At 43.4% G+C, this 27,711-nt stretch overlaps 1 long non-coding RNA gene across 1 annotated transcript in view; it reads right to left on the bottom strand.

The window, feature by feature from the left end:
• The window catches only part of LOC139800641 (uncharacterized), a 73,860-nt gene extending 61,455 nt beyond the window's left edge, over positions 1–12,405 (bottom strand). The window contains exon 1 of the long non-coding RNA XR_011727856.1: positions 12,361–12,405. This is a non-coding gene — a long non-coding RNA (uncharacterized lncRNA). The remainder of the gene's footprint in view (positions 1–12,360) is intronic.
• Positions 12,406–27,711: the final 15,306 nt, after the last annotated feature.

Below are 27,711 nucleotides of genomic sequence, written 5' to 3'. Positions count from 1 at the left end.
TTCTTGAGTTTTAATAGCTCCAGGTGATGTATAACTGAAGGGATCACAAACGTCTTCATGCTCTGCCCTGTGAATCACCAGTACAGAGGAGTAATGTAGAATTCCACTATGTGGTAGCCATAGAAACCACAGTTATCAACCTAAAGGTCTGAAAGTAAGTATAAAAGTTTCTGTTGAGTTATATGCCAATCTTTACCTCTAGAAGATGTATCATAATGTACTGTTTTTTCCAAAACAAGAGCATAAAGCACTGTTGCAGAGCTTTTGGTGTGTTGATTGTAACAGGAAAACAGTTGGGGAAAGAGCAAAGCTGTTCAGAACCTGTGTGGGGAGTAAGGGGGTTGGGCTGATGGCAGAGGATGGGAGCAGATAAGGCTCCCTCCAGGAGAGGTTCTAGACAGGGCAGGGGAAGGGATTACATTAATCTCTGTCCTGCTTACAGACCCTGCTGGCCTTCAAAAGGTATTCCTGAGCTGAAGAGATGAAAATATTCCCTGCGTTGGATCTGTTAAGAGGCTCTTCACAAAATGTCATAGAGCTGGGTTTAGAGAAAATGGATCCACTACCTTTCATCTCCCTTGAGGGTTTTGGCTGTTGTTGGGGTTTGTGAGTTTACTAATGGGGAGAAAGAAAGGCTCTAAAGTGGCAGAACTGGGAAATGAATCATGTTGATGCTACTGCTCTTGCAGCCCCTGTGCTATGTTCTCGTCTCTGTGACACAAGTCTTGCACAATGGCCAGCCAGTGAAAACAAACAGAAAATCCACCAGCTGCTTTCTTCTGTGTCCCATACATCTTGAACCAAGAAACAAAACCAGTTGCTATGATGAGAACCCACTCCTGTGCCCCAGAGTGAGTGTTTTTTGTTTTGGCATTTCTAACCACACCTCCTAACGAAAAAAAACAAAAAACCCAACAACCCCCAAAAGCAAACCAAAAAAACCCCCAAAACAACAAACCACCCCATAAAACAAGTTTCATGGGTGTTACAGTGTGCCTATTGCTTTACAAAATGCTGCTGGCACTACTCGTTTTAATATCCAGCAATAAAAGAAGGGGTGTGAGGACTATTGCACTGCCATGCCCAGGTGTGTGCTCAGCACCACTTGCTCTGTGGGGCTGCAGGGCTCCTCTCAGCAGCACCCAGAGCTCTTTGGAGCTGGGGCTGACACAGAGCCTGGCCAGGCAGGCCCTGAGTTCCAACAGATTGCTGGCCCACACACCATCAGCTCTGTTTACAGAAGTTGGTGAACTTTCCTCCTCAGCTAAATAGGCTGACAGCCTCAGAGATTGGCTTTGTTTTTGGTTTGAACAAATCGATGAACTACACAGAAAACTACAAAAACAACAACAAAAGAAATGGTTTCTGAACGTTACCTGCAAATCCACATAGTTTAAAATCTCTAACAAAAAGGACACCAGGAGCAAGACAAGGAAGGAAGTTCCTCCTATAGTACACAGACCTGTGCAAAACCACAAGATGTTCTTGATAGTAGAGCTACTAAGATGATTAAGGGAGTGGAGCATCTCCCTTATGAGGAAAGGCTGAGGGAGCTGGGTCTCTTTAGTTTGGAGAAAAGGAGACTGAGAGGTGACCTCATCAATGTTTTCAAATATGTAAGGGGTGAGTGTCAGGGAGATGGAGTTAGGCTTTTCTCAGTGGTGACCAGTGATAGGACAAGGGGTAATGGGTGTAAATTGGAGCATAGGAGGTTCAAGTTGAATATCAGAAAAAATTTTTTTACTGTAAGGGTGACGGAGCCCTGGAACAGGCTGCCCAGGGGGGTTGTGGAGTCTCCTTCACTGGAGACATTCAAAACCCACCTGGACACGTTCCTAGGTGATGTACTCTAGGGGGCCCTGCTCTGGCAGGGGGGGTTGGACTAGATGATCTTTCCAGGTCCCTTCCAACCCCTAGGATTCTATGATTCTATGATTCTATGATAGTGGGTTACTGCTTATTGTATATTGACATATCTTCTGAAAAAATGACAGTGTTGAGAGTCACTGTTAGGGTGGTTCAGTCTCTTTGTAGAGCTACCAATTAATTCCTAATGGAACTCAGAACAACTATAGTTTTTTTAAAGTTGGTTTGTGACCCCTTCTTTTGCTGGCCCCAGAGGAAGAGGATAGTCTGAGAAGTTCCTGGGTGAGGCAAACGTGGCTAGGAACATGCAGATGGAATTTCAACTGGTTTATATCATCAATCTTTCAGTCTTACTACATTTAATTTGCACGTGACCAACCCTGCCCCATGGAGGGCTGGGGAAATGAGGAGGCAGAACCAAAATACATGAAAGTGACTTGAATACAAACATCAATAAACAAATGTTTATTACAGATGATAATGATTCCCACGTCTTATGCAACATTGAAAAGAGAGAGCACTGTACAAGCACTGGCTAATCAATGATCTAATTAATGATTCAAGATCCCAAACCAACAACAGAACAAGGGGAATGCTCTGCTGGAGCCACGCTGCTGCTGAGGGGCCCTGCAGGGCTCCAGCCCCTGCATGGAAGCTCAGAGAGAAGCAGCAAAACCTTTCCCACCTACCAGCAGTGAGCATCACACCTGCAGGGAGCCACCTGATCCTTTAGGTAAAGGTTTTGAGACAGAAGAGGCTCTAAGCACCACCTTTGGTGGGTTTTAAAAGGGGAAAAGTGGTAAACGAAAAAACATGGACAAAACAGCTCTTAATGCTAAATACACCTCTAAGACATTTGCTTAATAAAGAAATGAATTTATCTTCAAAGCTACTTAAGGCTACATTGGTATTGCAGCTTTTCCAGCCAACTCTCAGGTTCACAAACAGTTTAACAAAGGACCCAGTGTCAGCTCAGCCACGGAACAAAACCCAACTTGCTGGTGGAAACCACGAGCAGGTCTCCCAGACAGAATTTCCCTGCTCTTCCCTGTACAGCACCACTCCCTGGCACCAAGTCCCAGGGCTGTCCCAGTGAGGGAACCAGGAGGGTGACTGACTCAAAGGCAATTAACTCACTGAGCTCATTACAGATCCTGCAGCAGGTTCCCAATGACCCTGGCCTGTACCCAGCCTGATAAGCAGTGTCTTACCCAGCTCCACTTGGGTACAGCAGTTTTAAATTCAGCCTGAGCTTTAGCCACTGCAGAAAGGGCTGTGAAACACAGAGCTGGGAATCAGTCCTGCTGAACTGGGTTGTGTCTGGCAGCAGTGGAGAGGAAGGAGGTCAGGACAATGCTCTGGGTACAGCTTGGCTGCCTTCCTCCTGCCTCTGCCTGGCTCCCAGGGCAGCTCCTCATCCTGCAGCTGCCTCAGCTGGGCACTCGACTCAGCTTTCCAGCTCCAAAGCATTGGGCTGGTACAAAAAGTAACCCTGGATCATTTGTTTAGAGCTCAGAAGAACAGATGGGTCACCAGCTTTGTATGTCTGTGGGACACAGAATACACAAGTTTGAGATATGCGAGAATAAAGATTATTTTTCCCCAGTAATTAAGAAGGCTCCTCTGTTGTGTAATCTAATGCTTGGAGCCTGACAGCTTTTATGATAATATTATTGTTACAAGCTTTAAGTGTGTTGTCATTAATTTTAAGATGGTTAGATCTGACTTGTATAGAAACAGAGATGCTTCAGGTTCCTGAAGGGTTTCCTGCCTGTTTTCACAGACTCAGCTCATTTTTTTCTGTATATGTCAAATTAAAGCTATATACATCAAAGGATATTTTAAGTTTTCAAGTCTGAGGTCCAAATTCATTAATTAGTGTAACTGCCATAGAGGTAACCAATAATCTGACCCAGATTCTGGACTTTAGACAAATTTTATCATCCCTGAGGATTATGTAGAGTTTACTTATCAGGAGGAGAACCCAATCACCTTTCTCTGCCCCTTGTCTAAGAAGTGGACTTTGCAGCCACATTTAGCAGTGGATCCCTTGTCTGGGAAATATCTCAGCATGATGCATAATAAATGGGACTTGCTAGGTCTGAGTGCTGGGAAGAAATTGTGCTGCCTTGCTTCTGTGTGTAGAGGCATCCGTGGATGGGCTGAGTGTCACAGAGATCTGCAGATAACCAAAGCCTGAAAATATGCTTTATATTTTACTGATATAGCAAGTTTCTGCTTTCCATTGGTCTTCATTCACTGAATCTGGACATTTGGCTGCTGGAAAGAACAAAGTAACTTTTAACTCAATCTTTCCCTTCTCTTCTGTGTCTATGAAAGGCATTGCTTTGTTTTAAAGTAGTGATGGAACTGAAGGGGAACCCCTAGTTTCAACATGAAAAAATTCTTGGAGAATTTAAAACTTAGGCTGAACTCAGGTTTACATTTCCACGTTGGGCTCCCCTTTACATTTTATAGGGAAGTAATTGATTCATGTAAAGTGCTTCCACCTCATGCAAGAATGGCAGCAGGTAGTGAGTCTATGTTTTATATGAGCAACTCCTGTTTTTAATGTTTTATTAATGTTAACCTGAGACATCATGTGTTACTCTTTAATTGCTTTAATTGCTCCTTTTCTGAGCAATCTTGAAAAGGAGATGAAACATGGGGTAATTATTGTCTAAATACAACTGGATTTCAAAACTGAGCCCTTTGAATTTAGTTTCATGTATTCAAACTGGTGATACAGCTGTTGGATGCCATTCACCCCCAGGATGGAGCCCATACTCCAGCTCTTGATTCCATTGCACAAAATATCTGTGTCATTTAGACAGGATTATTTGATGCTTTGCAGAGTCTCAGGCAGGACTGATGTTACTCTCTCTAAACAGGAGGGAAGACAAGTAAAATATCTTCATTTAAATGCTAAAGAAAAACATGCCTCACAGATTTGAGAGATTTAGGCCTTCTTTCAAGTGTGCTGCATAGAGATATTTCCAGACACGAGATGAAAACAGCTTGTCTCAGTTGTGTTTCTTTGAAAGAACCTACTCAATCTGCACAAGTATTTCACTTAGGCTCAGATATTTTTTGCACATTGTTCTATTTTTGGCTTAACAACCTTCCTGTTTAAATCACTGCAAGACATCAGCAAAGCAAAACTGCATTTTGCAGATCCCTGGCCAAAGTGTTAACACACTGTGGTTTCAGAAAGCATAAAAAGGACAGACTAGAGGAAGGGAAAAAATTTTCATTAAAGTATTAATTAGACAAAACAAGTCAGTAAGAGACTCTGAAAGGCTCACTCTTCAGAGAATTCCATAATTGTGCTCTTTACAAATGAATTTAATCACCCAAAGGAAGAACCAACCAGCAGATGAAGAAGTGGTCAACAAAACCCAGTAACTGACCACTGCATTACTGGGGTATTTTATACACATCAGGCCCAATATCTGCTTGCTGGAGTAGTGCCAGAATGAATCCTGACCCGTGTTTGGATCACTGTGGTAAGTTTGAGATCTTGTTCTATTCAGGAGAAAAAAAAAAAATAAAAAAAATCCAACAGTTCCACTTTAGTTTTTCCCCCCCATCATCCAGCTTCTTGCATTCACATAGGATGGATATTTTGGAGCTCAAATAAATCAAATATATGATAAACAAACAATCCAACATAATTAACAGAATCAAAAGAAGCATTTTCCTATTTTTTTTCTCCTATGCTTGTTCCTCAAAAGCTTTAGTGGAATCAACAATAGTAGAAAGCAAATGAATATGTAAAGTATCTCAGTCTCTTCCCATGTGTAATAAAATGAAAACAAATGTTCTCACTTCTACCAACTCCACCACATCAAATTAATAATGGAAAACATCACATCAAAGCACTCTTTGTGCTCAATAGCCTGTGGCACATTTGGACTCATCAATAGATGTTCAACAATATTACAACTTGTTTAAATCTTGGTAAAGTAGTGTTATGTACTATTGTTATTGACTTTCTTTTTCTAATTATCACCCAAAGGTGACAGATGATACAGCACTAATGATCAGACTGTTTAAGAGCTGAATCAGCTTAGAATCCCAACTCATTAAACCCCAGCAGTACTAAAAGATTCCTTGCACTTTAAGGCTAAAATCTTCACTTGACTGACAACGTTTTGGTCAGTTACACAGGGCACACCACAAGAATATCAGATATTTTTCAGAGGGGGTGTCTCAGGAGATTTTAAGGCTTCTGGTACACTTAAGTGTCTCAACATGTAAAAGTGTGTATAACCCACATAGCTGTCACGTGAAGAAAATACTTTCAGCAACTGCAGTTGTGCTGAACTTTCCCTTGTATCTGTTTAAGCTAACAGTAAAATAGTTCTTGATTTTAATAGAAGCTGAAGTCAACAGGAGCTGCAGAGCTATGGCATTTTTTTGAACCCATTTTTCTCAGCCTGCTCACAGCAGAAGGTACCACAGTGTGTGGTGTGTTCCAATTCACCTCAACCTCACACCAAATCTGGTATTTTTAATGAAATTAGCCTGTTTGGCAACAAAAATGTGTCATTCTTACATAGCTGTTTTAGGAATATGCTACTTTGGGTAGGTTTTCTTTCTGTTGCTTTGTTGGAAATGAAATTCCTGATGCTTTTTTAAGTATGAGAAATGTTTTCCATACATTGTGGAGATGCAATGTGACACCCACCTGCCTGAATGCCCCAGCTTGTCTTGAGCAACCAGACTCTTCCAAGACTTTTAGATATTTTTAAAAGGTCCCAAATACAATAGGATCTTTAATCTCTTGCTGTTGTTCTCTACGTAGTATTTGCTCTGTTGGATTTGTGCTGCTGTTGATACTCCTGGACTAAAAGCTCAGAGACTCACAAAAGCTCACCCAAACTTCTCACAAACTGATCACCTGAGACAAGCAATGAACACAATTATCAAACCACTCAGTCACAAAACACATACTTGTTTTAAAAATAGTGGAGGTGGAAGAATATTATGGGGAAACTATAAATCAGAATTAGTAAAAAACTAATGCCAGAATAGTAGCAAACCCTGTTCATTTCCCACGAATGCTGTGGTGCCTCTTGCCCAACAATTACACACGAGACAGAGGTTTCAGGATGTTTGCAAGATGCTTATTCTCTCTCTCTCCTAGGTTTTTATAGCCCATTTGGGATCTTTGTAGACTTATGCTCATTAATCCCCTCATAAAAGGCTTGAGTATCAGGTGCCTCCATGACCAGCATTCAGACCATATGAGCAATTAGAGGGAAACACTACAGATCACTCTTAATTCTCTGTGAAGAAAGTTTGACTATAAACCTGCAAACTATAAACCTCTGACAGCCTGCTCTGGTAGTGAGGCCACAGTACAATCACTCTACCCTGCCAATTTTCCCACCAGGTCTCAGACAAGGCACTGAAAAATTGGGAGTCCAGCAGAATCCCAAGTGTTTGCATGAGGGAGCATCACCTGTTTGTTTCCTACTTCAATCTCAGTTACACTGCTTCAGAAACCAATTTCCAGTATGGACTCCTGGCATGAAAATACTTTTATGCTTTTATTTTTCAGGGTTTTATATTGCTTAAGCTAATTTGAGAAGGAATAAATAAATCAAAAGTAAGAAACTCAATCAGAAACAGCATCCAAATAAGAGAGAGAGATGTGCAAGTTTCAGGCACAACAGAACTACTTCTTTCTTGAGAAGAAGCTCTAATATGCCACAGGTCTCCACTCCACAAATATTTATTTTTGCCTCTAGTAGCAGGAGCTGAATCAGAGATCTCTGGGGCCAGAAGTAAAACTTAATGTTTCGTAAGGGATGGGACACACTAAACTCATTTTTGTGGATGCACTGAGGGACAAGATATAACTCTCCCTGACAAGGAATATCTTCTGTTTGTAGCCTGAGGATGCTTGTCCAGAGTGAGTGAAATCCTCACCTGGACAGACTTCCATTTACTTGGCAGTGAGGAGAACAAGAAGCATCACACCTTTCCCAGTAAACTCTTATTTCCACATAGAGAGCCACGGAATTCACTTTTGAAATTAGGCAACAGTCAGTCTGATCTCCATATCCAGATTCTCCCATTCAAGCCTCATTATATTTCAGGATCGTTTTCAGTTATATTTCCAGATATATTTCAGCAGTGCACATTCCTTAATAAAATAAATGAAATTATTAGGTGTTATTACAAGGGCAGATTAGCAACTGAAAACTTCCCTATAAACTGCTGTCTAATAATTTATGACAGTTTTGATGTTTTCTGGCAACCAGACAAGCAGATTAATAAATCCATGATCCACCTCTGATATTCTCTTTTCCACCATCACCAACTTTTGAACCTTGTAACGTTTGTTGTCACTTTGGTGAAATTCACTGTAGTGCAGTCAGTGCAGGGCTGGCAGTGGTGCAGCAGTTACAGCACAGGAAAGATTTTACCCCAGAGTCAGATAAAACCCATGTGGTACAGCAGGACACCAGTGAAGGGCAGAGTGAGTTCTTCTGCCTAACACAGAGTGAAAACAAAAATATCTTTGGAAATAATCTTCCCACACTAACTGCTTTTGTGCCACGAGTGGCTCCACCTGTACTCTACAGATGGATCTTTAAATGATTCTTTGTTCCTTTTCCCACTTCTTTTTAGGGCTACCCACATGCTAAAGCAGGCACAGTCTCACCACACTGTATACTCTGTGGAGCTCAATGAGAGTTATAAATCCCAGATTACACAGGATTATATTTTGGGAAATTGATTTTCCCTTTTTTTCTCACCAAGCTGATGGAGGGTGAGCCTCCTGTGAATGCTGGGTGGGTTTGAGTCTAGGTCCAAATGATACCTCTGGCTTTAGTTTTGATAAGGGCAGAATTAAAACTTGGTCTGTATCCTCCAAGTCCCAGCTGCTCAGTCCCCAAAGGATGCCAGGTACACAACACGTGAACCCCTCCAGCAGCCAGGGGTATTTACTTTGGAGTCAAAAAATATAAGGCTAAAGATTCCTTTTCAATGTTGACATTCAATGGAAAGGTTACCTATTTCTCTGCAAATCCTCCAAAACATATTCCCAATGATTCCCTCTTTTCTCCTTCTCTACACATCTCATGCCTGAAGCCTCCAGCTGCAACCACCACTCTTCTTTGCTGCCTGTCAACAGAAGCAATTAATGGCTCCAAAGAGTTGCTGGGAATGACCCATAGTCCCACCCAGAGGAACTGGGTCCGTCATAGCAGCTCCAAGTAGTTTCAGGGGAATCCATAGCAGAGCAATAGTTTTACCCAGAGGTCATAATATTTTGGATAAAATTGTGAATCAGTTTCCAGCTGTGTGCTTTGAGCCTCAGGCTACTTTTGAAATTCTCCCCCAAAGCTTCCTGTTTTTTACATGAAGAAGCCATATGTCATAATAAACATCAGGCTTAGGAAGGGCTCACACTCTAAATGTCAGGCTACAAAGCTACCTTTAAAGATTAAATCTCTGCCCTCTTCAAAAGCGAAGTTGAAGGGAGGGATGGAGAAATCCCAAACACAGAGAACCTTACAAATGAAGTGAAGTTTACTACTAACAAAACGTATCTTGCAAAAACACACTCGGTGCCTTTCTGTAGGAGCTGCCCTCGATAAAATGTGGGTGTCATTCGAAAAGGACATAATTTCCAATGAATTCTGAAAGTGTCACACAGAGTATTGATCGATCGAGTCTTGCCGTCAGCGTGAGCAGGGCCGGCAAAGAGCTATCCCTGTGATCCAATTTTCAGAGCTCACAGACACCTCCAGTCCCAGGCAAATGGCGTCAGCAAGTGGCAGGAGGGGTCTGGGGGAGGGAAGGTGAAGGGAAACATGGAGGGGAGAGTCCTCACACTGCTGGCTGCTTGTCTAAGCAGTAAATGTTATTAGCCACAAGCATGGCACCCCCACTGTGCAGAAAGGCTGCTGTATTTCTGGCTTTTGTCTTGCCAGCAACGCCCAACAATATATAAGGCAAAAATAGAATCATAGAATTGGCTGGGTTGGAAGGGACCTCAGAGATCACCAAGTCCAACCCTTGATCCACTCCCCCCGTGGTTCCCAGCCCATGGCACTGAGTGCCACATCCAGGCTCTTTGGAAATATCTCCAGGGATGGAGAATCCACCCCTTCCCTGGGCAGCCCATTCCAATGGCTGAGCACCCTCTCCAGAAAGAAATTCTTTCTCATGTCCAACCTAAACCTCCCCTGGCACAACTTGAGACCTCTTGTGCCCTCTTGTCTTGCTGAGAGTTGCCTGGGAAAAGAGCCCAACCCCCCCTGGCTCCAACCTCCTTTCAGGGAGTTGGAGAGAGTGATGAGGTCTCCCCTGAGCCTCCTCTTCTCCAGCCTCAACACCCCCAGCTCCCTCAGCCTCTCCTCATAGGATCTGTGCTCCAGTCCCTTCCCCAGCCCAGTTGCCTCCTTTGGACCTGCTCCAGCACCTCAATCTCCTTCCTGAGCTGAGGGGCCCAGAACTGGACACAGGACTCAAGCTGTGGCCTCCCCAGGGCTGAGCACAGGGGCAGAATCCCTTCCCTGGACCTGCTGGCCACGCTGTTCCTGAGCCAGCCCAGGATGCCATTGGCCTTCTTGGCCACCTGGGCACACTGCTGGCTCCTGTTCAGCTTCCTGGCAACCCAAATAGGTCCTTATCAGCAAGATACACCTCGATAAAATCATGTTTTTTCTGATTACATCAGTGGTTAGCCAAGTTCCCAGTTCTGCCTACAGACAGGACGTCCCAGCAAGGAGCCAGGCAGAGGCAGGGCGAGCTGCATCACTTTCCAGCCCCAGCAAAACCACGGGGCTGGCTCCCCCAGGCTGTGGGCAGCGCTGCCGGCGTGTCCTGCTCCGGCAAGGGGAGGAGGGACTCCCGGTCCAAAACTTCCCCCCAGCCTTCAGCTCCAGTGCTTCGGAGCTGCTCATCACCGGGGCTCAGGTACTAAACCGATTAATCGTGTAGAAGCTGGAGAGGGAAATTATCGATGCCCATTATGAAGCTGAGTAATCTCAAAAAGGAAACGTTTGTCTCAGTTGAGCAGCTCCGGGTTTGAGTCTGGAAGCTCCGGCGAGGTGCGCGGCGGGGATGCCCCCGCCCCTGCGCAATTAACCGCGCTCCTTGATTTGCTGAGGGTGAGAGGGGAGAAATAACCTCGCGTGGGAGCCTCCCACGGCAATGCCTCTGCCGGACTTCTGGGCACCGTGCACCAGTAAGATAACAGGGAAAACGAAACTCTGAAAAAAAACACTAAAAGGAGAGCAGCTGCCTAAGAGAAAGGGAGAGGTCTGGTGGTGTGGAAGAGCAGCAGGGGAGGAGAGAAAGGAAAGTGGGATGAGTGAATTCCAAACGCCTCCTCCTTACACACCAGATAACGCTGCCGGCTCACACTGACACTCAGCACATGGAATACTTCTCCTGCTGTGTTGTTTCTGCTTTGGGTCGTGTGAGACAAAGTCTCATTACTTTTGCAAGGCAAGTACTGCCTTTCCTAGTCATTAGTTACATATTAAAATATAACTAACAACTGACACTAGTTTTTTCCGATACTGAAAAGAGTGTTTTTTTCTAAAAAAAGAGAATGAAAACGTGGCAGAAATGGAGTTTTAAAATAGTGATAGCATTTCTAAGAAGAACATTGTAAACAAATCATTTAAATTAACCCCCACTTTACTTCAAAATTTTTTAATGTTTGGCCAGAAAAAACCATTTCCTGATGAGATTTATGACAGAGGGGTTACTGGAAGTGGTTCCACCCTTTCTGATTTCTTAACTGTAAAATAGCAATCATCTAAATAAAATAAATAAACCCAAGGACACTGATGAAATTGCAACAAAAGGTGCCCTACAGGGTTGTGGGATTTCCAGCTATTTTTTAATTAAGAGAAAAATTAAGGTCCTGGCACTCTAATGAGATTCTGCAGGTGGATTCCAACACTGATATGGAATTATTTGCTCCCAGAGGTACTCTACTTAACAGGCTTATTTCAAGATCAGTGTCTAAATCTGTAAATATTTCTGTTAAACCCAAGGAACTCCCATGTCTGAATATAGCACAGAAAAAGCAAGGCTCTGCAACCGGTTATTTTTATGTTGAAATTTGTTTAGTGGTGGTTTTTTTTTTTTTTAAGTTTCCTATCAATTAATTGCTCTGCTTTAAGAAGCACCCCTGAATCTGAAATTCTTGGGAGTCATCCAGAAAGTATTTTCTACAATTCACACTGTGGATTCACCAAGCATAATTAATAAGGAGAGCAGATGCAGTGAGGATGCAGAGGAAAACCTGCTATGGGATAATCCCTGTTTGCACAGAGAGCATAGCAGCACTTCAAGCTACAAACAAATCAATCAAAGTCAACATGTATTTCCAAGTGATTTGAAAAGAGAACAAAAGTAACTAATTTAATGAATTTTTCATTACAAGACCTCTGCTCTACTACAGAAAAAAAAAAAAAATCTACAGCACTCGAGAAAGAAAAAAAAAATTATACTTACCTTAGAAACCACTGCTACCAGCTGACCTGAACTAGGTTAAACTTAGGCAATGTGCTCAGGCTGGAAACCCCCGGCAAAGCCTCTTTTTATTTTATGTTGCTGGTGCAGGTGTGTGTGTCTCCTATTGGCTGCACCTGAATTTCAAGGTGTCTGCCATTTCCCCTAGAAAAGCCTTTATTCTGTTGTTTCATAACTTTTCTAAGAAGTTGAATTACAGAGGTCTGAATTTCTCTTCCTGGCCATTGGTTCTCAGAACTGGCTGCAGCTGCTGGTTTTTTTTCAGAAAGCTTTGGTAGAAATGGGCATGTCTGAAAAAAAAAACCCCAAATTGATATCAGGTCCTAGCAATACACATATAGAGTCATGGTCCACTTCACCAAATGCAGTTTTTTAAATAAAATCTTCCCTGCTTCTCAAGATTCTATCCAAGTGCTCATGTGATGAGTACAGAATGAGCTTATGTAAAATGAAGGACTCAAGTTCAGAACTTGAGCAAGGCATCAGGACAGGAAAGCTGGGGAGGGACTTCTTACAAGGGCAGGTAGCAACAGGATGAGGGGGAATGGCTTTTAACTGGAAAAAGGTAGATTTTGGTTAGACATTAGGAAGAAATTATTTAGTGTGAGGGTGCTGAGACACTGACACAGGTGGCCCAGAGAAGGTGTGGATGCCCCCTCCCTGGAAGTGTTCCAGGACAGGTTGGATGGGGCTCTGAGCAACCTGGTCCAGTGGGAGGTGTTCTTGCCCATGGCAGGAGGGTTGGAACCAGATGACCTTTAAGGTCCATTTTCAATGCAAACCATTCTATGATTCTAATTGCTGATGGATCTGGTGTTGCTCCAGACAAATGGGGTGGGGACTGAGGTGTCCAAGTGGATTGGACCCTACATAGGCAGCAGCAAAGGGAGGGTGTTCAAATGGAAAATTCTGGCTTTTCTCATAGCTGAAATACCCAGTCCTGAAACTTCAAATATATTTATAATACAGTGTATCTGCCATTCTGGACACTAATACCTGAGCAGTAAAAAAGGACACTCTAAGAACTTCGTTTTTAAGAGACTGAGACAAAGTCCACTAAAAGCTAAAATTCCCGTTAAGTTCAGCAGGGTTTGATTATGGTCCAAATATTACAAATAATTTCTCCAAAGCTTAATCTGGGTAACCCACTCTTTGCTGCAACATCTAAGCATGTTCCCATAGCAAGGCATGTTTCCATTTCTAATACTGTTCAAACCTTGGTCACCACCAACTCTGACAACAACACTGAGCCATCCAACAGAGATTAAGCATTTTTTTTTCCCCTGGATGAAGATATTGCCTGATTTCTTAAAGTAAGGGGCTATGTAGCAGTGACTCATCCTAAACCTGAAAAATAACAGGAAATTATAGGAGACCAAACCTTCTTCCCTCTCAACACTGTAAGCACTATATATTAGCTAATTTATTGTTGTGTATTTTAGTTCTTTATTATTATTATTTTGTTGTACCAACTAAAGCAGTGGTTTTAATTTTGATCATTCCCTAAGAACCATACCCAGAGCCCCAAGGTCTGCCTTGCTGGACACCAAAAGCCAAGCTATTCTCTTGGGTGTGTGTGTGCAGCTTCCCATGAACATTCCTGGAAGGAATCAGAGCATTTGTGGAGCCAACTCATCTGCCTCTAAACACAACCTGTGGAAGGGGTAGTGCCAGAGCAGCTGGATCCTCCCAGTTTTTTCCCTTCTTTTGTCCAGTGTTGGGATGTTCCTAGTCCCTCCTCCAAAGCAAGGCTGTGTGATGAAGTCTTTTACTGGTCCATACAGCCTAAGAGGACAGATATTTATATATAGATATTTATATACTTATATATAAATTTATATTTATATATAAATTTAAGTATTTTTTTTAATACTTAATATTTTAAGTATTTATATACTTAAAAGCACTGCTTTTCCAGAATTTCTAGTTAGTCACTGTGTAGTCAAGCAGACAACACCCTTTCACAGTTGGTTTCCACTGTGCAAAGCAAGCCCCTTTTCAGCCCCAGCTCATCTCCCAAAACTCTCTCTATCTGTGTGACTTTCCTTATCATTTGATGGACTCTCTCAGGGATTGCTCATTTCCAGACTGCTGTCAGACTTGCAGAGGTCTGATCAGGTTTTTGAGTGGGAGTCTCACTGTAAGGTTTAATAAATCTGAGTGAAAGATTCAGAAAATGCTCTAGAAAACTGAATTCTTGATTACCTAACTAGCAGTATGAAAAATGTGACTAAATGTAACTTCAGAGGAGCATCTGGAGAATATTATTACTAATTCACCAGATGAAACTAAGTTTTTATTCTATCACAATGTATGTGCTAAAATCTGCTATTTTTTTCCCTAAATTCTGTATAAAAGTGAGCAGACTCCCAGAGTGAATGAAAGAAAAATCCTATGAATTAGATTTTACATTTCTTGGGTGAAGTTCCTTGAAGTCAGACTATGAACACCAAAGCACACAACACTTTTAGTTGTCACACATCAAAGTGTGTGAACTTAAGCTACCAAATGCAAGTAAAGAAACTGGGAGTCTTTCTACCCTTTATACCACATCTCTGTTTTTTGCATGAAGCCCAGTGATGTCTTGGAAAACCTGCTAAAGAAAGGAAGCAATCCTGCACAGAGATAACTAACTTTGGATAGAAATCCCCCCTGTTCAAGGCACCTACCAGCCAGGCAGAGATTTTAAGCAGACCAGGATGTAAGTAACAATAATACCAAACACGTGTGCAGCAGTGGCAGCATTGCAAAGAATTGTATTTGGCTGGAGCAAGAAGCTGTCCCCAGATCTGTTGCTTCTGTGGGCTGTAAGAGAGAGAGTCTCAGTTACAAGAGGTTAAGAGGGCCTGTTGATCCTCAAAGAACAGGATAAGCAGCAGTTCATGGAGACTGAAAGAAAGGCAAGTCCTGGAGCAGAGGCTGTGGAAGTGAGGGAGCCTGATGCTAGATTGCTTGTCTGTCTCTGCAGGAGCCACATCACAGTGAAGATCTTTTCTGCATTTGAAAAATAGCTATTGAAGAGTAGCCACCCTCCAGACCTGAATAGACACACAGCGAGCCTGCTGCAAGTACAGCTGTCCCACCCCTTGTACACACTTTGTCTTAAAAAGAAAAGAAGGATGCCACTCCTGCCAGCTTTCCCTAAGCATCTTTGGCACTGCTTCGTGTCCCTGTGCCTGTCTCATTAAGCAGAGAATGAAGGCACTACACTCTGAATAGGAATCGTTGTCTACATTATGTCAAATCCTTCATAGAAAGGAAAAAATCCGACCGTGGGGGAGAAAACCCCTGCCCGTCTTCAATCAATCCTCACTACCACCAGGCATCTAGTCAATTTTTATTCAGTCTTCTGTAGCCTCAACTTCAATGAAGTGGCACAGCAGGGCCAGTGCTGGCAGCTGCCAGGCCCTGACTGCCAGCGCTGGTGCTGGTGCTGCCGAGGAGGAGGCAGCGAAGCCAGGGGAGGGCTGTGCAGGGGCCACGGGAGTGTTTCAATCCCTGCCCCAGCCCTTAATCATAAACTCGAGGTTCAAAGCCTTGCTGGGCTGCTGGCCGCTGATCCCATCTCAAGGTGATAGTCACCTCTAGCCTTTCTGCAAACTGCAAACCTACTGTCCATCCATCTTAAAGCAGCTTGACACTGGCTTCTCTACCCATTTTACAGCCAGCGAACATTTCCTATTGATTTATTGATTTCTGTCTGCCTGTGGAAGGAGCTCAGAACAGACTCTATGTGCTCTTGCAGCCTCCTGCATAGATTTTTTTCTCCCTTTTTCCCTTTTTATCCAAGCTGTGTTAGCAGTCTGTGGTGAAGCAGGAATTAGACCATGTGGGAGCCCAATTTGCTGCTGGTGAAGGTACCAGGCTTTTCTTCCTCTCCCTACCCGGCATGCACCCCTCCGCTCCCATCCTCTGCCTCCCGGCTCCTGTTCCTCCAGGAAAGCCACCAGATCCCTGCCTGCCCAGCCAGTTCATCTTAGCTAAAAGCCTCTGCTGCTTCCCTTCAGATCTTTTCCCTATCAGTAACAGGGATGTACATGATGGGCATATAAACACTGCTTGGGACCGCGATTCCTTGATTTCTACTGGGCCAGAGAAATTTCTTCTTTTCTGAGTCAGTGAAGAGAAGAGCACTTTCTGCCTGCACCCTTAGCTGTGTGAGTGCAAACCTCTGCAGGTTTAACAGACAGGTTTTATGAACTTCAAAGCCCTGTGGGGGACTGGGTAGCTCCAAATATTTGAATCAGGGAAGGGGCATGGACTGCTTTCCACTTCCTAGTAGCCAGACCAAACGCAGCCCAGGCCAGCAGTGACTGAAAGTGGTTCCTGGCTGATGATGGTTCAGAGCCTAACGTGGAATCAGTGTGGCTGCAAGACAGCTCCCATCACAAAGCAGCAATCTGGCTTTACCATTCTCTGCAGAGAGGCAAGAATCAAGTGAGCAAGAGGCTTCTCTTTCTCCCCTGCCACTTAGATGGTGCCTCTAAGCCCACACTTTGCCACGGTTGAAGCCTTGGCCATACTTAGGTGAGTTTGGGTTCACCTTCTCACTCTTCTTCATCCTCCTCCTATCTCAGGCTGCCAGAGCAGCAGTGACACTCAGTCAGAGAGCAAACATAATGGCATGGCAGGGCAAAAAGGACATTAGCAGGTAAAGGGCTGACTTCAATTAATACAATCTTTTTTGTGTGTGTGCATAAGAATGACAAAGATTTCACTTCAGGCAAATTTTGTGAAAAACACCTCTAAGTTATTTGATACCTGCTGCTCAGCCTCCCCTTTGAGTGCACACACCTGACAAAATCAAACAGCAGTCTACAGAGCCAGCAAACAAAATACACAACTTTGCTCTTCTTTCAGGAGGTCACAATATATCAGATCTGTATCTGTACCCTCACACGTGCAAACCTCCTCTTTGCCATTCCCTGAGATACACATACAGCCAAATTCCTGCTCAGACAAAAGAGGAGCAGGAGAAGCCCATTGGAAATGGCTCCTCTCTCTTCCCTTAGAAGATCTGTGGGGGTTAATCATGTTTCCAAGCTGTGAAGGCAAACCCACTGCCTCTGTTTGGACAGGAAATCTGTAATTTATTTATATTCTCCTTACACCCCTTTTACAACAGTCCTTTGGCTTAGCCTGGATTCACAGGAATTTTTGCTCCTTTATCTTCTTAGAAGCTGGTCTGCAAGAGTCAAAAATGCCTTTTGGGGGCTCTAACCTGCCTCTCTTTGAGTACCCAGAAGATGCACAGGCTCAGCCCTGCTGGCTGGACCCCAAGCAAAACACTGCCTTCACACCTCATCTCCACAGGGCACCCTTCACAGCCATTCCACCTTAATTACTGCCCCTCAGCATTTGATTGCTTAGATAGAATTTATTGCACCACAGAAATTGTTACGTTCTCTAATATTATGGTGTAGAGAGCTGGCATGGAGGGATGGAGAGAGGCATCTGCACTGTGCCTTCCTTTGAAGAACCTGGCCTTGTGGGCAGGGAGCTGGTATTTTCTCCAGAAGAACTATGCAATACTTTGTGTGAAACCTTGTGGGTATGAGAGTTGAAAAGTCTATGAACATTTAAAAACTACCCCCCCCTCTGTGTTGCCTATTCTAATTTTTTGAAAATACAACACTGGGGACTCTAAAATGTACAATTTACTGAATTGTGAGTGTGCAAAGAGAAGCTGAACGCCAAAGGCTGAGCAAAGCCTGCTCTTGTTTAAGCTGATATATTTCCAGTAGTGCCAATGAATAATGCAGATTTACCCCAGCACAGTATCTAAAGTCCACTCTGCCCACACACCTGAGAAAATGTTTACAGGGTAACTAGCACTGTTCTTTTAGGAAATTGCATCTGCTCATTTTTACATTGGGTCTATCCATAGGTAACTACATGCATTTCAATGGGTTACTTCTGATTTACACTGCAGGCATCGGGCATTTCCCTAGACCAACATTAACTATTTATTGATCTTCCCAGTACCCCTGTGAGGAAGGCTATTATTCCCATCATATAGACAAACAAGGATTACGTTTTGGAGTGTCTAGATCTGGTGCACACATTTGGACCTCTTTTGCCATCAATTACACTTCTTACAGCTCTTATTTTCTCCCCCATCCCCCAGCCACCATATGTGTGCAGGAGAATGGAGAGGAGAAACAGCACAAACCATAATCCAGGTCTAAATGCAAGCTAAGTCTCTCTTGGGCTTATTGCACTTGATTTCTCTCTCTCTCTCTTTTTTTTTTTTTTTTTTTTTTTTTTTTTTTTAACAAAAACCCTCTCAGACCTCTTAAATTTGCAGAAAGCTATTTCCAGGCCTTGCCAGTTCTCTGCCTGTTCTGCTGTTGTTTCAAACTGTGCCTGGAGATGGGGTGTGTTTCTCTGGGGGCTCTGAGAAACGGGCTGCACCTGCAGCAGGCAGGGGAGCAGCTCAGCTGCTGTGAGCTCAGTGGGGTGATGGGGTGACAGGGCCAGCAGGGCCAGCAGGGCCAGCAGGGCCAGCAGGGCCAGGAGGCTGCTGCAGGCAGCACAGGCTGATGGTACAGTGTGTGTGTCTGGTGTGGAAAGGGAACCTGGTAGCTCTGACCAGGATGTTGATGCTCAATCCAAAGCCCACTGACTGCAGCATTAAGTCTCCCCTGGACTTCAGCGTGCCTTGTGTCAGGTCTTTAATAACATCAGGTCTTTAAGAACATCAGTACAAGGTCAAGAAATCTCTCAGCAGTGCAGTTCTTGTTTCCAGGTGTGCTCTTAGATGCCTGGCTCCCCTGCTCTGCCTGCGCACCCGCCACGTGCCAACCAGAAGTGCCAACCCTGCACTGTCCCCAGCAGGGGCTTCAGACTTTCAGACCATCCAACAGCTCTGACAGCTCCAGGACACCCCCAATCCAAGAGTCTCTCTGCTTTCCTTGGGGACCAGGGCATGGCTTCCTCAGTTTGTCCCTGGCAAGCAGCACACTGCACCCTGCATTGGCGTTCCATGTGGGACTTCTCATTGCTGCTTCCAATTCCCCTCTCCCTTTGGGAGGGAGCAATGGAAATGCATTTCTCTGAGCTGCCACGAGCACCAAACGAGCCCTAACTCAGCATTGGGAATGTGAGGGTTGCAACAAAGACACCACCAGCCCTTGGCACTGGCCTGGGCCCTCCTGAGTGGAGAACCACTTGGCATAATGAATAAATACAATTGGCACATGATTTATCGATCACATCTGCTCCACAGACAGACCCTCTACTGAGATGAGATTCACAGCACATCACATCACTTCAGTGATCCCTGAAGCATGTCCTTCAGCCCATTTTCACCATTGCTGCTTTTAAGAGGCACCAACTTTTTTTTAGGTTTTCTATGTGTGCTATCCAGTCCTTGGCACGAGCCAGTTCACCCCCCGGATATGGTATCAGAGTTCATCAAAAGGTAAAATTTATGACCTGCAGAAAATTCAGGTATTTCAGCACTGTGATTCTTGTCAGCTTCAGTGGGACTGTCTCACAACTCATTCTCAAAGCTGAGCTTTATTTTGTGACAAACTCTAGTAAACTGATCAGGTGCTTCTTCACCCTAGACCAGAAGATGCAGCACAAACTTGTAGGAATGCACTAAAAATAAAAATTGCAATCTGCAATATCAGCACATTTTAGGAATGAAAGTATTTACTAGATAGGCAGAATTTTACCACTGTCACTTTGAAAATATTTGTGCATTGGGATAAACTCCAGCCACAAAAGATTTCCATAAAATCCTTTTACTAATAAAGTGATATCATGGTTCCAAACCAGGACAAGTGATCTGATACATAGATCTTTGGTCAAATGACTTCATCTCATTTACTGAGTCACTTTATTTTACCCATCTTGCTTTGAGAAAACATTAGCTTGATTTGGTTTTGTTGCAAATGATAGATCTTCTCTTGCTTTTAGTTTTGCTGATCTTTCTCCTATCACTCTTGTTCTGTCACCTGCAGTGCCTCTCTTTACCTCTCAGTTACTCTCCCTGCAACCTATTTCATCCTATTATGTGGACAGATACAATTGGTGATGTGGCCCAGACAGATTTTCTTGTTCCTGATAATAAATGGAGTGTTCAGTTGTGTAACTCTGACCTTGTGTATAATTTTCAAAAATAAGTTTTGGGAAAAAAAATGGGTTAGTCATTACAGAAACATTGTAAGGCTTGACAGAAAATTACATGGCAGAAAATTATGACAGAAGTAGCAGAAAACCACTATGAGGCTCTACAGTATCTAAATTATCTTTCTATAGCCCAGTATTGATAGTTTTACAATTATTCTCTAAGTTTCAAAACTACATCTCCTTTGGGTCTCCCACTGCTACTGTATTTTCTATTTTCCTGCACGGACTCTACTTAGGCCAATGGTTCTTTTAATAATTTTTAAAAAGCTTTCCAAATATTTAGTCTATTTCTTATGTATTAAGAAATTTTCCAGTGTTTTCCAGTCACATCTCATTATGGCACTGCTTAGGTCCAAAAGAGGAGCGTGATCTGCTCCAGATAATACAACACAGACCTGTGAGCGTTTGCTAGAAATAGTGGGAAGCAAGTGGCAAAAGACAGAAGTACTGAGGGCATGAAGGAGCCAGATGAAGACAGATACTCATCATGCCTCTGGTGATAAGTCACAACCAGTTTTCTTGCCCTGATCCTTGTCTCTTGCTGTGTTAGGGTAGCAACAGCCCCGGAGCAAAGGCTGTCTCACACTCCAGTGTGTTGGTGGGTGAGCAAAAAGCAGAGTACTCAGAGAAGTACTGGGCAGTGCATCCCAAAACGAAGCAAAAGAGATGTACCAGCACCAGCATTGATGGTTGTCAGAAAGCAAGTGCTAATAGGAAAATAAGCACATGTATTAAGGAAGCTTGCCTCTACCCTCTCCTGCACAAGGGCACAGACTGCAATGGAACATAACTGTCCAATCCCACTTACCACCTAGTGCTGATTCTTGAATGACTAATGACACTTTTAGGGTATTTGGGTTATATCCCTATTGATAGGAGTGCTGGTTGACTGTGCAGAGGTAATAAGATTGCTTCTATGCTGAAGGTAAGGCTACTGAATCCTTGTGTGCAAATGTTGGGGGGATTTTGCCTCTTTCTCTGTTTTGAAAGAGGCATCTTGGCCATATTACGGTCCACAACTGCAGTGCTTATGGGGTATACTTTACCCCAGCAGCACTCTGATAGTGTAGGATATCTCCTGCCCGTGGTGTCATTGCCATGCTCAGTTTACCTTGCCACAGCACTTCTACATCTGCAGGTAGTTCTGGCTCGACTGCTCGACTGCTGTTTATACACCATGCTTATATTTGTGTTGTGTTAGGAGAACAACCTTGCAGCTTGTGTAAGCTGCTCTGACTCTGGGGTGGTCTTCAGCTAAAAATCTCTGAACACAATTCTACTGAGGTTGCTAAAAAGGGACACAGAGTTCCATATGCTCTCTTGGGGGGCTTAGGGCTGGATTTGCACAAAACAGGGAGTGAAGTGGTTTGAACCCAGGTGCTTCTCTGAAAGGCATTGGTTATTCTCCTGCTGGCTATAGTCACAGTCCCTTCCCTTCCTTCCCTTTCCATCTCCTTACATGCTGCTGTATTTTCCCCAGGACTCAGCAACCTGAAGGATGGTTTAAGCTCTGTTATGTGGCACAATGAATGTCATACAAACTGGAGCTGTTTTACTGAGGAGCCCTGTGTGTAGTAATTTTTTTTATCGTGCTCTGTTTTTCTGTTCTCTGGGTGTAATTGTTGCTTCCAAAGACACAGGGCATATCTCTGGCCTTAGAGGGGGCTGCTCTCCCTGCCCCCCCTTTGGAGTCTGATTGGGGTAAGAATCACCAGTCCACTTTGCTGGGATGGCAGAGGGACCTGAGAACTTCACCACAACAAGGCAAGTGGTGGGAGATAGCTCAGTGCAGCCCTGTTTAGAAGATGACTTTCCTTGGCTTTACCTGAAAGAATGAAAGTTCATTATATGTCTAACAGCAGAAGGTCTCTCCTGGCTTTCTCCCAGGGGGTAAGATGACCCTAGGTAAGATGACCCTGTGCAGTTCTGCACAGGGAAGTTGCCAGGGGTCTGTCAGAAATGATTGCTGAGCAAAGAGACAGCACCTTTTCTGCTGACACCAAGGGCAGCACTGAAAGGTGGGACACATGCTGGAAAGAGGTAACCCCTCAGCAGTGGGGCAGAGCCTCACTGGCATTTGCATTGCCATCTCTCACCTTTTACATTACTTTCTGTCTGTCCTTGAAAAAGTTATGCAGGGACATGCTACCAAGAAAGCATCCTTGGGAGGTGAGCGAAGATTGTGTTACGCTGGAAAGTATTAACAGCTGCATCAATCACAAGCCTGGTCAAAGCAAATAGATGTCCTGCTCACCCTTTATTCAGGCTGAATGGAAGATGCAATTAAATGGCTCTCATACAGTGATAGCAGGAACAGCAAAAGCCATTATCCAAAGCCTGAGCAGAAGTGTGTGGGCTGAAGCACCATAATCCTCAGCAGAAGGGAGATGTGCAGAGAGTACCCTTGGAGTGGCTCAGAAAGACAGCAGCAGGCGAGCACGTGGAGAGCATCAGGGAGACAGGGAGAGAAGAAACCCTGACCTGGAAAATTGCCTCTTTCTTTGTCAGGGAAACAGGTTTAGTGTACAGGAATAACTATTTTATATAAATGATTTCACATTCTGGGAGGGAGAAAAGCCAGGACAATACTGGTTAATTTGGGGGCCAAAAATGTCCCCTTGAGATCCTCCAGCTGTGGGGGAAGTATTATCAAATGTGCAAGAGGAGTGGGATTCACCACATGTAGATGGTACATTGTACATGTCTGCACCTGATTTAATAGCCTAAATTGTCCTTCTGCCACTAGAGAGAAAGAGGCAGTTTTAGGAATAGCTTCATCTTAAAGAAGGTGTCTAAAGCAGGTCAGATGAATTGGGCTTAGAACTGCCTGCTTCTCTCTATTGACTTTCACAAGAGTCTAGACAACAAGCTGAGATAGAGATATCCACACTATATATGTCTAAAGTTAGGTAAGATGAATCCTATCCAATAAGTCTCTGTGCCTCTACCTGCAGGCAGGGAAGAGAATGTGAATAGTGATGGATGAGAGAAGCATTGAATTTCCTACAAACATTCATCCCCCCTGCTCTGTGAACTGGCTTTGGCTGCATTCTCATGTATTTGTGCTTTCCATTAGCTCTGTATGACAGTAAAGCTGCTAGTGGAAGGCAAGTTTCATGCTTGCACACGCAAAACTTGTGGAAGATTGGCAATTGTGTCTCACAGGCTTTTTGCACCAAAAACCGATGGCCACATTTACATTCAGCCAGGCTATCTACACAAACTGCTCTGAACTTCTGACCTCTTTAGGCACAATGAAAGATAACAAAGATAAAGGCTGTATATTTTCTTTGACAGAATTATGAAGGCCAGGACATAAGTCATTTAAGCAGAAAGGATTGAGCAGGTTATGGGGTGCACTGGCTGCTGCAGGGAGAAGAGCGTTCAAACTCCCTCTGTCAGAGAGCTGCTGGATGCTGCTGATGGAAACATAGGTATAATCTGCATAGGAATAGGAGCAAGATATTTTCTTGTAGGAGCTGGTGTGTGAGCCAGGGCCAAGTCACCCTCCTAATTCTTCCTGTCATTTCTGAAAGATTCATTTCCTGATGCCTCTGCTGGAGAAATGGGCTCCGTATCCCAGGTCTCACCTTGTCCATGAATGTATCAGGAGCCGTCCCTGGGGTCAAATTCTTCTCCTGCTCACAACCCAGGCAAGCCCATCATCTTTTTAAGGGTCTCACAGAAACATTAATAAGATGAAAAATATCTCCACCATCATGTTGTTCCACTTTTATTTTTATGGGTGACCAGTGTGTTCTTTTCAGTGAATTTTAGGTATGCTTTCTGCAAAGCAAAAAAATGTTGAGCCATTTCTCAGCTGCTGCTAACATTTCAAACCCTACCATTAACTATCTGTCCACAATAGATTTTCTCTAAATAACTCTTGGCAATTGCTTGACATCTGTTTTCTCTAATTAATTCTAGCAGTCATCATACTTCACTGAATATGTTGAAAGCTTTCAAGGATAAGAGCTACCTACAGCATTTCAGGCATTGGAGTTTGTATTGTAAACACCACTCCATGAGAGCTTCAGGGTAGCTCATTCTGAAAACTCAGGGAGAGAAAACCAAGATGAAACACCTGCTGAATGTGAAGGTAATGACCAAATGAATTAGGGAGAAGTATTTCAAAATGCTGGCTTTTGATTCTACTGCAATTATAGTTAGGATAAAAATGTGACAGTAGTTAGGAATAAAGGTGCAGGACTAGCCCTCCTTCCTGTGAAACTATGAAACAACAAAAGTTCTGCCTAGGTATAAATTAAAAGGAAAAGAGAGTTACAGATGCAGGAGCACAGGGAAAGGAGAAGGCAATAATATCATCCCTATGTATTCCATGCCTCTCTCACAAACTGCACTATGGCCATCATACTCTGGGTTGAGAAACTGCTCCAGAAAAATAAGTGTCAAGGGTTGTGCCTGTGTTAGTGCTGATCAGACCCATCCCTGCTCCTATTTCTGCACAGTGGATTTGGGTTTTGTCTCCTTATTTCCACCTACAAGCCTGCCTGCCATTTGCCATTGTGCCCTTGCAGCCTGGAGGTTCCCAGTGGCCTGGGATTTCCATCAAACTGTGGGCCTTGCTAGAGGAAACAATAATGACTTCAACTGAATAAACACCACAAAAATCAGCATTCATAAAAATCTGATGCTGTTCTTAGAACAGAAGCAGACCCTTCAACATCACCTTTTGCTTGCCTGTGTTCTGCTACTTGTTTGTTTTGTAAACAGAACAACAAAGACCACTCAGATAACACATTAAATGAGTAAGACTTTGCTGACACCCTTTTGGGAAAAAATAGCCAGGTCATGGATAAGCATTATTAATTGCAGATAACTGGAAATTCTCCTTGTGCATCATGCCTGGGAGCACACCAGGAAGCCAGCAGCCCCCATAAGCCCTGGTCCCACTGGTCTCCAGCCATCCCCAGCAGCAGGGCTGGCATGAGGCAGCAAAGGGCTGCATCCCAGGAGGTGTGCAGGAGGAGGAATGAGGAGGAAAGTCCTAGTTCCCCATTTGGTCCCTGTGGGACAGCACTGCCTTGGTGCTGGGGTGGCATTTAGTGCCCCCCACAGCATGGTGTTACACTCCCCAAACCTTCCTCTTCCAGTCTTTCAGTCCCTGATGTCTGTGTTAGTGAGTCCTAACTCACCTCTTCTAACACTACAACTTGTGCTTTGCTTTGGGGTTTCTGGTGTACTGGGGTTTGTGTTAGGTACACTCGATTCAGAGCTGAAAAGCAGCAGGATGAAAAGGGGCAATTTGTTCATATTTGGTTTTGGTTTTTGTTTCATCTTTTTCCTTGCAAAATGTTTTTAGTGCCCATTTCCATGTTAATACATTTTCATAGTGTCTTCTCAGTATTAATGGCAACAAACCCCAGTCAAGATAACATCTTACAAGGATACACAGTAAATCAGACAATTTAATGAATTCATAACCTTTCATTTTATTTCCTTCCTGTGAGATAATTTTAGCCTGTGTCAATGGGATTTGTAGGAAGGGGGAATGAATAGTGATCCTACCTCGACCAATAAAACAAAATCCTAATTTTCTGTCTTTTATCTTTCCCCATTCTTTTGTGCGCCTCTTTGGCCTTGTCAAAACATATCGTTCAGTTAGAGACTAAAAATATTTTCCCATCGATTGGGGTTATTGATTTTTTTTAATCTGTACTTTGGCTTAGAGAGCTCGGGTGAAGGGTGAAAGTTCACCGGCTTAGTCCGCTGTTTTATCTGGACAGCAGAAGAATGTATTGGCAGCAGATTTGATTTACCTTGTTGGTCAGCTGTAGTCACTCCAAGCACTGCAGACAGGCAGCAAGCATATTTTGCTGTCTATTTTATTGCACACTGAACTTCTTGAAGGTCCAGCCTCTCTATTGATTTATCTCTCAATTTCCAGTGGCCTGTGTTTCCATTCTTATTAACATAAATGTATCAGAAATCAGATTCCTTCTCAAAGATATATTGATCATTTATGAGCTTTGAAAAAAGTCTGGCATGTGATGCTATACATTTCAATCATTCACTGGGTCCACAAGACTCATATAGACTGATTAATAAAGAAATGGAGAGGAAAGTGGAATAGAATGGTATATCTCACAGTGCTGCTACAAAGGAGGACATGGATGTCTGGTGTTAATCTTGAACAATTTTTTCATACTTCAAAAATGGCTGTTGTGAATGAATGTCTAATTTTTCAAGTCATTGTAGAATTGCTGCTAATTTATTTTTGAACAATTTGAAAAGAAGCAATTATGAAAACATAAGTATGAATTTATGATTTCATTATGAAGTAGAAACTGTACCACACGGTGCAAAATATTTATCTTCTTCTCTGCCTGTAGGGTGCATTGAACATGCTAAACCCCTTTCTGACAAGACTTGCCTGCTTTCAGCTTTTTTTGTAATTCTTGTTATGTAGGTAGCCAGTATATAAATACATGCAGGGGAAAATTCTTGCCCTAGAAAATGATTTTTGGAAGATGTCATGAGCAAAGCTCTTGTATATAGCCAGTATGTCTAAGTCACAGTGAGTCCTGGCACTTCAGATCCTGGGGAAGCCCTGCTAGCAGACCTAGTGAGAGAACAAGGAGGTGGGAAGGGAAAATGCAGTTCAATCACTCTCTGAATAAAAGCTTTTCCTGCACTTGGGAAAATGTGTCTGACTGAAGTTACTAAACTACAGCATTCAGGCAAGTCTGGCAAGCTGAAAGTGCAAACCCTAATTGAGGACATTTAGCAGGCTCCCTAAACACGATCTGATGAATGAGTGTTACACATAGGAGCCTATTTCAAAGGTAAGTTGGATGATTTCTAGATTTCTTAGAGAAATTCAACTTCATTAGGTATATAAAATAGACAAAATGGAACTCTCAAGAAAGTCTGATTTATTGCAATGCAAATTGCCTCTTGGAGCTCACTGGGTTTGGTGCATCTTCCAAACACCTCTTCTTTCAGGAAGAAACAACCCTTTGGCCACCAATCCTACTTGGTCTGGGATCAACTTGATCAGCACTACCTGAAGTATTCCCCCCAGCTCTGAGTCCCCTTCCCTGCCCACCCACACTGCCTCATCCTGACACTGGATCCCATCACTCAGACTTTTCTGTGGGTACCTACTTAATCAGGGGGCTTCATTCTCCATTTGAAGTGAATCTTTATCACAGGCATGAAGTTAGGAGTCTT

Source organism: Heliangelus exortis, chromosome 11, assembly GCF_036169615.1.
Source record: "Heliangelus exortis chromosome 11, bHelExo1.hap1, whole genome shotgun sequence".
In the NCBI taxonomy this organism is placed as follows: Eukaryota; Metazoa; Chordata; class Aves; order Apodiformes; family Trochilidae; genus Heliangelus; species Heliangelus exortis.
Note: the sequence above shows the minus strand (reverse complement) of the source record. Positions and strands in the feature narration are given on the sequence as shown.